Genomic DNA, 13,157 nt, shown 5'->3' with positions numbered 1-13,157 from the left:
AGTCATTTAATTTCTTTCTAGTTGAATGGAAATTTAACTAGAAAGTATTTAGATATGAAATTTCATTTGACCAATATTATGATTGCATGTCAACATCATTATGATGATTATTTCCTTTAGTAACTTAATTATTTCTTGTCGAATGGAACCAACAAGAAGTTCGACTAGAAAGCATTAAGATGTGATGTTATTTTTAGCCCACGTTATTATAATTTCATGTCAATTATAATTATTTATCTTTAGTTATTTTGTACCCAACAGTGATATAGTTAATGAATTAATTTTAAGATTATTCATAATTTTTTATGACCAATGGTGCTTTGACTATGAAATTCTATGTTTATTTTGCATTTGATTGATTAAGCCAAGGTAAATTAATTATATGTAATTATCAATGCTTATTATTTAAGATCTGCTGTAATACTGAGTAAATTATTTATAGATTAATGGAACCAACGGAAGTTTATCTAGAAAGAAAGATGATTTCGTTAAGATTGTTATTTCCTTAATTATTTTCTACCCCACAGTGATGTAATTATGAAAAAAAATCTAAATATCGTCAATCATTATGACATAACTGTACTTCTAAGTACAACGTGACACTATCAAAAAGCTACACTTCTGTAGTTTTATTAGATCTTCTCATCTTTGAAAATGCCATTCAGCAAGATACCATGCAGCTATACGAAAACATATACACAAATATATAATTTAATTATCCAACAATTTATTCAGATAATGCTTGTAAGTGCTAAAAAGACTCTGTGCACACGGAGTATTTAGTTTGATATAGAATACATTGGGTGTACACTAATACATAAATGAGTGGCTGCAATATAGCAAGCAAACAAATGGATTATTTTGCCAAACCGTGTCACCGTGGTATACTAGCAGATGACATAAACTCTCACTCCAAATTATAGCAAGTTGAAGATTCTAAAATAGCTTTGTTGCCTGTATCAATTGTCATAGCTTTATGATGTGGTGGTCTTGTAGGTTGAAGTAGGTGTCTTTCATTATTACTTTGTTGAACAACATTGACTTTATTATGCAAAAAATGCAATTTCATTTCCACTTCCTTCATAGTGGGCCTTTCTTCACCTCGAAGCCTTAAGCAATCCTCTGCAAGAGAGGCAATGGTGTTAATCTCATCTTCAGTTGCTTCCTCCAGAACATGAGAAGCGACTATCTCTCTAATAGGCCTATCTTTTATCTCCGAAATAAAGTAATTTGACAAGTTTTTCTTCGATCCAGACTCATCTGTAAAGATAGGCTCTTTTCTAAGAAGCAATTCTACAAGAACAACTCCAAAACTATATACATCACTCTTCTCATTTAGTTGTCCAGTATAATAGTACTCTGGATCTAAGTATCCAAATGTGCCTTGTATATTTGTAATAACATGACTTTGATCAAAAGGAATCAATCTTGAAGCTCCAAAATCAGAAACCATAGCAGTGTAATTCCCGTCCAATAGTATATTAGAGGATTTCACATCACGATGGAAAACTGACCATGATGCTGCAGAATGAAGGTAATAAAGAGCTCTTGCAGCCTCCGTTGCAATTCTTATGCAATCACCCCACGACAAAAATTCCTCATTACTTCGATCAGCATGAATGATCCCAAAAAGAGATCCATTTGGTATAGTCATATACTAAAAGTGGGACCTCTGTTTCAAGACAACATCCATGTTGTTTTACGATATTTCGGTGATTTATTTGAGAGAGTATTGCAACCTCGTTGATAAATTGATTTATTTCTCCTTCCTTAATAATTTTAGGCTTTTTTATGGCAACAACACGTTGGTCAGATAGGATGCCTTTGTACACAATACCATGTCCTCCAATACCTATAATACGTGTAGGATCAAAGTTGTTTGTCGCCTTCTGAAGCTCTTCCAATGGAAAAATTTTGTTCTCACTTGGCTTTTCATTTGAACATATTAGCTGCTCTAGAAGAAGCCCTTTGTTTTTCTCAAAGTATTTCCTTTTTACTTGTTTTTGGATATCATTTCTGCATCGACGAATAATGAAACCCCCACTCAAGCAAAAAAGTAGAATTCCAAAACCAACGCTCAGACCAATTGCAATACCTAACATTACAACATTACAACAAAGAACATCTTTATTATGTTCTTCATAAAAAAACACTGTAATTTACTTAATAATTCATGGTACAAAGTAGGGTTACCTAAGAGAAGGTGGTTTAGGCGTTTTGGTATACGGCGCCTTCTTAGTGGATTATACTCTGTCTTGTGAGGGCATGAAATACATTTGTACCTCCCTACTGTATTATTGCACATCTCGGGACAGATGTTTGGTTGAAGGCACTCATCAATATCTGTAGTGAACCATATGGATGTTGAATATTTAGGATGTTGAATATTTAATTAAGGCACGAAGTGAAAACTAATATTAGATATGATAAAAAAATTAAAACAGATGTTCAGCCGGTGCAATATCTAATCTAGCTTGTCTCAGAAAAGAAAAGCAGTATTTGCGGTTGGACCTGGTAGTTTTATTTCATTTATCACATGCATCATAGTCATTATTTTCACCAGAGATCGAGATATTACAAAATAGTTCTTCTACATATGACTCCATCTTATTTCATTTTTAAAACACAAGTTTATTGTGCAAACACGTATATAGGGATCAAATTGTCCCAAAATCATCACAACTCACATATATATATAATTCATTTTAATCTGTAGCAAAGTATGGGTATTTAGCTAGTGTGTGTCGAAAAATTAGCTAGATGACAATTAAAATAAAAAATAACCAAAAATATGTGGTCGCTGGGGTGAAAAATAATTACTTGCTGTTTAACTTAGTGCTTCCACATTTTCAAAATAAATGACTTTGTTTTGCGGCACAGCGGAAACAAGAAGTGTTCAGAACTGAGAAAGAGAACAGAAATTACCAATGCTATCCATTTTTTAGGGATACTATCGATCCTTAATTACATCCCTCAGAAACATGACATTGAATACTTGAGTCAAAACAATATAAACAAATCGATAAATTCACATGTCCTATATTTTAAAAAGATGACAATGCCTGACGTCTGTCATCATAAAAGGAGCTAGTGCTGACCGTGTCCATGAGTTCTGTAGGCACAACCATATGAGATCATCTTGGCACTATATCCATGTTTTAAGTAGTTGACAAAATCATTTTTTTTAATAAAAGCTGGACATCTTGTGGGCCACCAGCAGTATGGTGAATCATTTCAAATTTATAGAGGTATATGTAAATCAGCACTATGGGAGCAAATAACTGCTTCTTTTTGCTAGTACTTGCCACATTTTCCTTAAAACAACATAATAGTCCACGATACAGGACTGTGGTTTGCTAACTTTTTCACGGTGTAAAGTTAAAAGGGTAAAATGCCATAACGATAAATCTAGTACACTTTTTACCATGTCTTGTTAGAGAAAGAAAAGGATCAGAGTACGTACCGACACAACCATTTCTTATGTATGGATTTCCTTGGTATCCCTGTGCATATTTGCATCGGTAACCAACATACCTATCAGAAGGATTGCTTGTTATACACTCACTGTTGGTGCTTATGCAGGCGTATCCAGAACTGTTACGTTTTGCATCTTGACATGTTAGATGAGCAGCAACCCATTGGACAGAAACAACTGGTGTCCCAACCCGAACATAAAGACTTTGTGGCCAATCATCATCAGGTGTATAGATTTCGACTTCAGAAGCAGTTTTCGGGCCAATGTATTCGATGAGCCCATTGTCCACTGATATGTTTGTTACATTATAAGTTGACCCATAACCATCGTCCAATACAAGGGTGGACGAAGTTGCATTTTGACAACTGAGGTAAAACTGTATCCTTGCATAACAACCTTCTTCCAAGCCGAATGGGAATGGAACGCTAATATTCCCACAGTGTCGAATACAATTTGATTTCTGTTGAAATGGACTATACCCTGATTCCAATTGAAAGAAAAGTGTTTACTGTCATGGAGTTATGTTAATTTCCCCGGAAAAAAGAAGTTATGTTATTCACCATAGAAATTTGCATGTTCAGGACTATTTATTCACCAGCTGACCAAATTTCTCTTATGAATCAATTGTTTCTTTTAGGCATTAGATCATCGTTAAACAACTCACATTTCTACCATTTACTTGAGGACACAAAGTATGTTCTAACTTCAATTAATGTTAGCTCTTTCAGGTAATTACCAAACGGAATGGAAAATTATTCTAATATATGAAAATGCGTATAGGTGAATAAACATGAATGAAATCAAATAAAAAAGAGCATATAAACTAAAAACAACTGGCAGTTTACTTTCTTTTTGGGGGGTGTGGCGGTATGTTCTAGCTTCAATTAAACGCATGTAGGTGATCCCATGAAAATAAACAACAAACAATATAAACTAAGAAACTAATATAAAAGGATGTTAAACTTGTAGTTTTATATATTATCCACGTTTAGTCTAGATGTTGTGGGGAGAATTTACTATTTGCCACTCTATCAAAATACCAGTGCTCAAATGCCACTCTCCCAAAATTTCATTCCCAAATGCAACTTGGGCCCACATGTCAGCCTCATCCAGCACCGGGTCCCGCATCACTTTTGTTTGAATGGAAAGTGAGGCTGACATGTGGGCCCAAGTGGCATTTGGGAATGAAAATTTGGGAGAGTGGTATTTGAGCACTGGCATTTTGAGAGAGTGGCAAATAGTAAATTCTCCCAGTTGTTGTGTAAATTTCGCATGGCCGATAAAATAAGAAAAAAAAATTCAGCCAAGTGATAAATTGTAAAATAGGTTTGCGTATTTGCTTTGTTGGCAAATTAATACGTTAGCATAATGGATCCAACGATTTAATTCAAAACCGATAGTCACATATTTTTGTCTTACAATGTCTAATATTTTAATTTCAATTTTTAAGACGCAACACATGACATCATATGTGCGCTTTCGTGAATGTCAAATGATTTAAGGAGATATAATATTTATTATTATTTTTTATAATGTTCTTCTATTTGGTTGCCATGCATATATAGGTGTCTATGTTCAAATGACATATTTTCTTTTTATACAATGAAATATGGTAATATATATCTTGAATTATTTATTTAATTATAAATAAAACAGCAGCTCAAGCAAACTAAAAACATGACATAACTTAAAGAATTATAATCATTTAGGTTTATAATTAATGATTATTATTATATTAAGTTGTTAATTAGCTAAAAAATAGAAGAGGAAGGAATTGAATGAGAAAGGAGAGGAGGGAGAGTTGAAGGGGAGAGAGTATGTATCATGTAATTATAATATGCAGGTAAATAGTGTCCAAACTCAACTTCATTTGAGAGTAACAAAAATGATAAATTTCAGGTGAATAGTGTCCAATTACAATTCACCCAAAAAAATTTTTTATACGCCCAAACAAACTTGAGTCTGAAAACTTGAGATTTTGTGAGAATGTATTTTATCTCTACACCTATCTCTAGTAATTTGTCATGAATTTATAAAACATTTGGTATGCTTTTCATGAGTTTCTAGCACTTAGCTTGTTTTCGCTGGATACATCCTCAAGTAGTTATCCTAAAGTACAAATGGATGCATGGCCATCTAAAATTAATTAGGTCCATATGCAAATGTGCAAAGAATGCCATTGTTTTTTGATATTTTCGAAACTACACACCATTTCTGAACTAAACTACACCATTTTCCACAAACTCTAATTACCGTAGAGAAGATTTCTCATCTTATCCATTCACAAATTAATTTCGATTTTTCCTGTTATTGTCCTGAACAGTTTGATACCTAACACAGTATAGTATTATAAATGTAGGGCAGTCGTTAGGCATCTAGTTGAAGATTTGCTCCAGTCCAGCAAAAAGTATCTCGAGGTACTGGTACCTCACGATACCAAATCATTTCGAAAGGCTTCCAGAGTTATACGCAATTGCAATGTAGGGCAGTGGTGCCAGTGGAATCCTAGGTCGTGAGCCTCGCTGAGTAAAAGGCTTCCAGAGTTATACGCAATTGCATGTTCGGGCCTCTAGCATTTTGTACCTTTCTTGACTTGTAGACTTCCATTATCCCAAAAAAGAAAAATCACTTCCAGCACTTAGGAGCTGCTGGCGCTAGGGAATGAAAATGGCATATTGATAAAATATCGAAAACGGGATTTAGATGAGTGGACATAATTTTCATCTAGATATGTGGGGATTCGATCAAATTCCTCCGAATTGGATCCTGATTGATGGAGAGTTAAGTTCAATTTTTCATACCATTCTAAGGGATTTATCTTATTGTCATGTTTTTCATCAGACAAGTATCAAGTGTCATGCAAGAATTAATACAACAGCATAAAATGGTTTGCAGATTGTTTTACCATTATCCGGTGAACAGCCATCCAGAATATAGGGATTGCCTCTATAGCCATTGCGGCACTTGCAGTTGTAGCCATAATTCCCAAAAGTCCACCAAGTCTTTGCAAATGCTCTTGTTGCTGAGACAAGCATAGCTTATCTGGTTTTTACGGGCACTTACGCAGTCAGGATGATCAACGATTCTCCAAGTGATATACTCCCATGGATAGGCATTTATTGTTTCCCATAACAAGCTTCGGTTATGATGCGATTCAAGATTGACTTCGCCACGGCGGACGAATTTGAATTTTGCAGTTGATGGAGAATCAAACCATGTGTCACCAAACAAGATTAGGCAGCAGCCATTGCCGTTGCAATTCTCCTTAGCAGCCACCATATCCGTTCTTTCACCGTCAGGGCAGGTTGCTGTACAGCTGGCCATTCCTCGCTTTGATGGATGATTTAACCAATAAACATCAAAGTCGCAACCGGAAAAACTTAGCCCGGATACTTTAGCATCAAAAGAATCTCCAAGAGACTTCGGGGACGACGAAGACCAGAAAACAGTTTTTGCATTTGCCATTGAGATGGGATATGAAAAATCAAGGTAAAAGGTGTCCTCCGTGCTAGAATACGTACCCTCTGTTGTAACGATGTTAATACTATCAGTAATTTGGGTGATACCATCGTGCAAGAAGAGCTTCGGAGGGCTTCTGGTGGTATCGTAGATGAGCTTGAAGTCGGGACTACGGAAGCAGCCGGAGCCGATGCCGAAGGGGTACACGAAGGTCAGATTGCCACATGAATTCTGGCAACCAGCAAGGGTGGCTGTTGTTAGTGATATGTCCTAAAGGCAATCATAGAGATGATTGTATCACATACTATGTTTACATATTTATCTGACTTTGTTTCTTAAAATAGATAACTCATTATTGGTTAATGAATATGTGATTCTTTCATGAGACTCTTTATGTTATTTGTTACTATTTCTAAAGGATCCCTGATCAAATATCATATGTGGAACAAATATGTTTAAATGATCAGCACATGTATTAATTGATGATCATGTCTCATGGATCATGGTACAGAGATACCAAATTAATAATGTGAACACATGTTGGGGAATATGTTATTGGATAGACTTAACAGGAGACACTGCAAGAACCATATGTGTTGTGTCATCAGTGATCTCATTTAGTGTTTGTGTTAAATACTTAGACCTGAGATATTATGGTTACCAACATGTGTAGTAGCTTACTTAGGGACTGCTAAACGCTACTCCGTAATTGGGAAGTTATAGAAGTAGTTTTCGGGTATGCTGTGAAACATGTAGTGCGATATGAATAATCAAGATGGGATTTGCTCCTCCTATGGAGAGATATCTCTGGACCCCTCGATGTTATAGATTATGAAAGTGTATGGCCATGCCAAAGGTGATTGAGGAGTCAATCACAAGTTATATAATCTATCACAGGTTCAAGTGAATGATTGAGCTATTAGAGGATGGCACATATCTAGCCTTGAGTTTAATCGATATCATGAGGCAAAGGGGTTCATACAAGTACACACTAGAGGTTCAGCCGATATGATCTTTATGTATACCCGGTGGGTCAATACGTTCTGCTAGGGACCGCTGTTGACACGTGCACCGAAAATGAGTTTTCGGGTTACAGCCGAGTGTATATGAACCTACAGGGTCGCATGCTTAATGGGCTGGAATAAGGGGATTGGATGGAGATCCAATATGAGCTTAATTCGTATAGGAATCCGAATAGGAGTCCTACGGGCCCTGGAGGCCCGAGTCATGGATCCTATATATTCGTGAGGGGTGTGATCGGCGGAGGTATTGCATCACGTGAGAAACCCTAGCCGCGCGCGGGTGCTAGCACATCTGCACGTGGCGTTCCGTCCTTGTACGTGTGGATACCGGTAGAGGCACCACCGGTTTGCGGTGCTGATCGGCGTGGGAGTACGGCAAGGAGAACGCACGAGGAGGAGATGGTCGAGCCGGTGCGATCGACTACTTCCTCTACATCGACGCGCACTACTTCACGAGAGTTCCTTCAACTTCTTAGCATCTTCTTCCGCTGCGCAGCGCGTCGAGTGGTAATGATCTATGATCTAATACTTGCATGGTTCCTGGTTACGCGATAGAAAATTTTGATTTATACTATCGTAGCCTACGCGTTCCCAACAGTCGTTGATGGAACCGCCCTGCCATATGGTCCTTCTTGGGTTCTTTGGGGCAGCCAAATCCTTCGCCGATGTCAGTAGCGTCGTCGCCAGCAGCAAGACAAGCAACAGGTGCAGGTGCAGAGAATTCGTGGCGTGTAGTGAGCGCATCATCTCGCTCTTTGCCTCTTGGTGTTAGGAGTAGAGTGTGGCATAGGGATATGTTGCTTGGTTTCAGTGTCCAATATGATGTACTTGTATAAGTGGAGTGCTTCGCATGTCCGCACCACGTACTCTCGCTTTGCTACCATACACGTAATTAATAAATCCAGTAGTAGGTTAATGCGTGGATTAGTCCTCTGCCTTTGGAATGCATGAGATGAGAAAAATGGTACTACTCTCTATCCCAGCGTACACGTATTTTAATATGCAACTCTCCAAGTATTTGACAACTAAATAGTTTATTATAAATTAAAGTTTATTTGATAAAAATAATATCATTGAATTGCCCTTTAAATTTTGTTTCATATAATTATGATTTCGTTGATACAAACAATATAGTATGTGAAAAAATTATAGTTAAAGATTAGTTTTGAAACATGTGCTATGTTTAACTGTGCTTTAATGAGTGGGACAGAAGGAGTACTATGGCGGCTGTGTTTAGTTCACACCATAATTAGAAGTTTGATTGAAATGGGAACAACGTGACGGAAAAGTTAAAAGTCTGTGTGTAGAAAAGTTTTGATGTGATAGAAAAGTTGGAAGTTTGAAAAAAAAAACCTTAGAACTAAACACGGCCTATATGTAGTTGGTTTTAAACCAAATACGACGTAAATGGTGCCACTTTCCCTAGTCAATTCCAGGTCAGTCAACGTGCAATTACTTACTTGACCCCATTTTGAAGCCAAACTATCAAATTGACCCTACTTTTTATGTTTGCTTATTTGACCCTGTTTTTAAAACCGAACATCACATCTGACCCTATTCCGTGCAGGCCAAATAAAAGTGTTAACTCATAAGCAAATTGTCATTTTTGCCCTTGCTCATTTAACCACGTTATATCAAAGCTTTTTCTTCATTCGAACCTTTTTAAATATTTGTAGTAAATTTGGCATAGCTTTGACAAATTTAAACAGATTTGTCTTCAATTTGAAACGTTTGATTCAATTTGACAACTTTTTTAAAAAAATTCGCAGTATATTGTCCAACAAAAAATTTCAGATCCAAATACATATCCAACAGCAGTCGGTGCCGTTGCTCCTCCCTTCCTCCGCGGCAGCAGCAGCCGTCGCTTCTTCTCCACCAGCCCATGCCGACGCCCCTCCCTTCCTCCGCACGGCTGCACCCGGCGCCTCGCTCCCTCCGTGCGGCAGCGGGCGCCGTTGCTTCTCCGTGCACCGGTGCCGACGCCGCCCCTCCCTTGCTCCCTGCGCGCGGCAGCAGCCGGCGCAGCTGCTCCTCCGTGCACCAGTGCCGACGCCGCCCCTCTCCCTCCCTTCGCGCGGCAGCTGTGGGCACTGCTGCTCCTCCGTGCACCGGCGCCGACGCCGCCCCTACCTTCCTCCCTTCGTGTGGCCGCAGCCGGCGTCGCTGCTCCACCACGCGCCGTTGCCACGCTGCCGCAGCCAGCGCCGCTGCTCCTCCGCTTACCGGTGCCGATGCGGCCTCTTCCTCCGCGCGCCCAGGCTGACCGCGGTCCCTCCCGTCGCTCGCCGACACCGCTGCTCCTCCTCCCTTCACGCGCCGGCCAGCCGCGCCACTGAGATGTGGGATGATGGGATGAAAGGACTCCACTTGTAACTTAGGACAAGTAATCAAGGACATTTTGGCCCGTTCATGTTAGTAAATTTATTTATTTTTTCTTTTTCTAACTGAAACCCTAACGGACCAGTGAAAACAGGGTAGCTTTGATTTTGAAAAGCGGGGTCAAATGAGATGAAAAAGTAGAATCAAGTAGTTGGGTTTTAAAATAGAGTCAAATAAGTAATTATCCCCTAGTTTAAGATCGAGTTCAACTTGTCCAAAGAAACTAAAATTAAGATTTTCAGAGCAACCATCTATGCACGATGAGCGCAACGATACAGGATGTTGCCTCAGAGACGTCCAAACTTCTGGCCATAATATTGTAACCCCTGAGAAGGGGCATGGACCTTTGAACTCCCCTTTAAACCCTGATTAAAGGGACGGACACATTGGAAGTGCGCTAGGTACGCTTTCACCACTAACGTGTGGTGAGGACTTCAGGTGATTGATAGTGAGTTTGTTTGAGTCGTTTTTCGCGTACACATTTTCCGAACTACTAAACGGTGTAAGTTGCTTTAAAAAATCATATAATCTATTTTTAAATTTTTAAAAAATAGTTAATACTTAATTAATAATGCGCTAATAGCTCACCTCGTTTTGCATATTTTTCCAATCTTCTCAATCCCCTTCTCCTCAATTGATTATGGCTTACTGTAGAAAAAGTGAACAACTATATTTTATAGGGAAGCACACTAGAAGAACGTCCGTCACGGGCAAACCAGTCATCAATAATTTAACTGATCAACCATTGGATATGCTGAAGGATCACATATAGGATTCATTGCCTACCGTTGAAACAGGGAGGCCGGGTGGAAGACATCCAGCATACACATGGGCTCCATGATAACACGAGTAAAATTACTAGCAGAATTAAATTACTACTGAAGTACTACAACTTCTATTCAAAATTTTCAACATTTCATATCTCAAAGTTTGGACCCTGATTTTAGAACGTTGTATTTATAACTTCCTGCTCTAAAACTTGGTATTAAGAAACTTTCACCAGCACGGGATAGGTCATCTCAATCGGGCGGAAACCCTCATCGGTGTCAGCAAGGGCTCCCATCACGAACTAATGGTCACATATGTGAGAAGTTATCTGTATCAGGTATTTGGCCGTCACGGATGACACTTATCTCAATCAGGCCAAAAATGACACCCGTCACCGACAGGTTTGACCCAGCAGATGAGTCAAACCAGGGCCAAATCAGGGCCTGTCAGCAATGAGATCATTCGTAACGGGCTCATACTTCAATCACATGATTGATATGGCGCCCGTCACAGATGACTCACTCAATCGGGCTTGTTTTTAAGCCCGTCACAGATGACTTATCTCTATTGGGCTTAAATTTAGTCCCATCACGGATGAGATCATCTCTATTGGTCTTTTATTTAAGCCTATCACGGATAAGTATTTTACCTAAAAAAATAAAATTTGTTTTTTTCTAGCATTAGGCCTTTGCTAGGCATGCACTCATGCCCACTGCAAAATGACATAAGCGCATATATATATATATATATATATATATATATATATATATATATATATATATATATATATATATATATATATATATATTCCCTTTCCTAGCAACCATATTCGCACATCGATTCACAAATCAAACATATATTCAGTGATCACACATCACGCTTAAATCGGGAAGAGAAGGGGAGAAGAAAGAGCTAGGTTTTCTCACCCTTCCAATCGGCGACTTCTTCGGCGTGGGGTGAATATTAGCCGTCCATTAGATCGGACGGCTCAGATCGGCCCCGCGTCGGGCCGCCACCACCGATGGGCTGGACAGCCTTATGGGCCGCGGAAGACAACTGGGCCGCGTAACCTTTGCCGCGCATCGGGCTGTCGTCGGTAAATGGGCCGCTAGCCGCTCGCCGCGCGATTAGCTCACACGCTTGAGCTAAATCGGTCGGCCCAATTTTTTGGTCGAGCTTCGGAAGTGATGGGTTGGAACAAGATTTTATTTCATTCCCGCCGATTTAATTCATTTAGTCACTTACAGAATTTTCTTTGGCATTATTTTGAGCCATTTAAAATTGCTGGTAAATTATTGTCAATTATTTGATCACTTAGAAAATTAATGATATTATATTATATTTGACTAATGTTAATATAATTTCATGTCAAAGTTAATTATTATTATTATTATTTAAAGTATTTCTATTTGAATGGAACCAACGAGAAATTTAGACTTGGTATTATATTCGACCAACGTTAATATGATTTCTTGTCAAAATCTATTAAGATTAGTATTTACTTAAGTCATTCAATTTCTTTCTAGTTGAATGGAAATTCAACTAGAAAGTATTTAAATATGACATTTCATTTGACCAATATTATGATTGCATGCCAACATCATTATGATGATTATTTCCTTAGTAGCTTCATTATTTCTAGTCGAATGGAACCAACCAGAAATTCGACTAGAAAGCATTAAGATGTGATGTTATTTTTAACCCACATTACTATAATTTCATGTCAATTATAATTACTAGTCGCCAACCCGTGCCTTGCACGGGCTATATTGTGACTGATATTATAATTTTAGCTTATATGCCAAATACATTGTTATTGCATTTTGTGAAACTTATATGTTGCCTTTGTTTTAAAGTTATAAGGAAACACTAATATTCCGTGTGTCCTCTTGTCCGAAACTCAAATGAGTATTTTCCTAAACTAACTCAGAAATTTAGAATTCATATGTAATAGGTTGTGCTCGGTTTGGAGTCTTAGGGGTATTTAGATTCAGGGGTGTAAAGTTTTGGCATGTCACATCGGATATTATATAGGGTGTCGCATGGGGTGTTTG

At 38.3% G+C, this 13,157-nt stretch overlaps 1 pseudogene; it reads right to left on the bottom strand.

Annotated features, from left to right (window-relative positions):
• Positions 1-907: 907 nt before the first annotated feature.
• On the bottom strand, positions 908-8,703 carry LOC127770799 (wall-associated receptor kinase 4-like; annotated as a pseudogene).
• Positions 8,704-13,157: the final 4,454 nt, after the last annotated feature.

The sequence above is a fragment of the Oryza glaberrima genome, chromosome 4 (genome assembly GCF_000147395.1).
Source record: "Oryza glaberrima chromosome 4, OglaRS2, whole genome shotgun sequence".
Lineage (NCBI taxonomy): Eukaryota > Viridiplantae > Streptophyta > Magnoliopsida > Poales > Poaceae > Oryza > Oryza glaberrima.
Note: the sequence above shows the minus strand (reverse complement) of the source record. Positions and strands in the feature narration are given on the sequence as shown.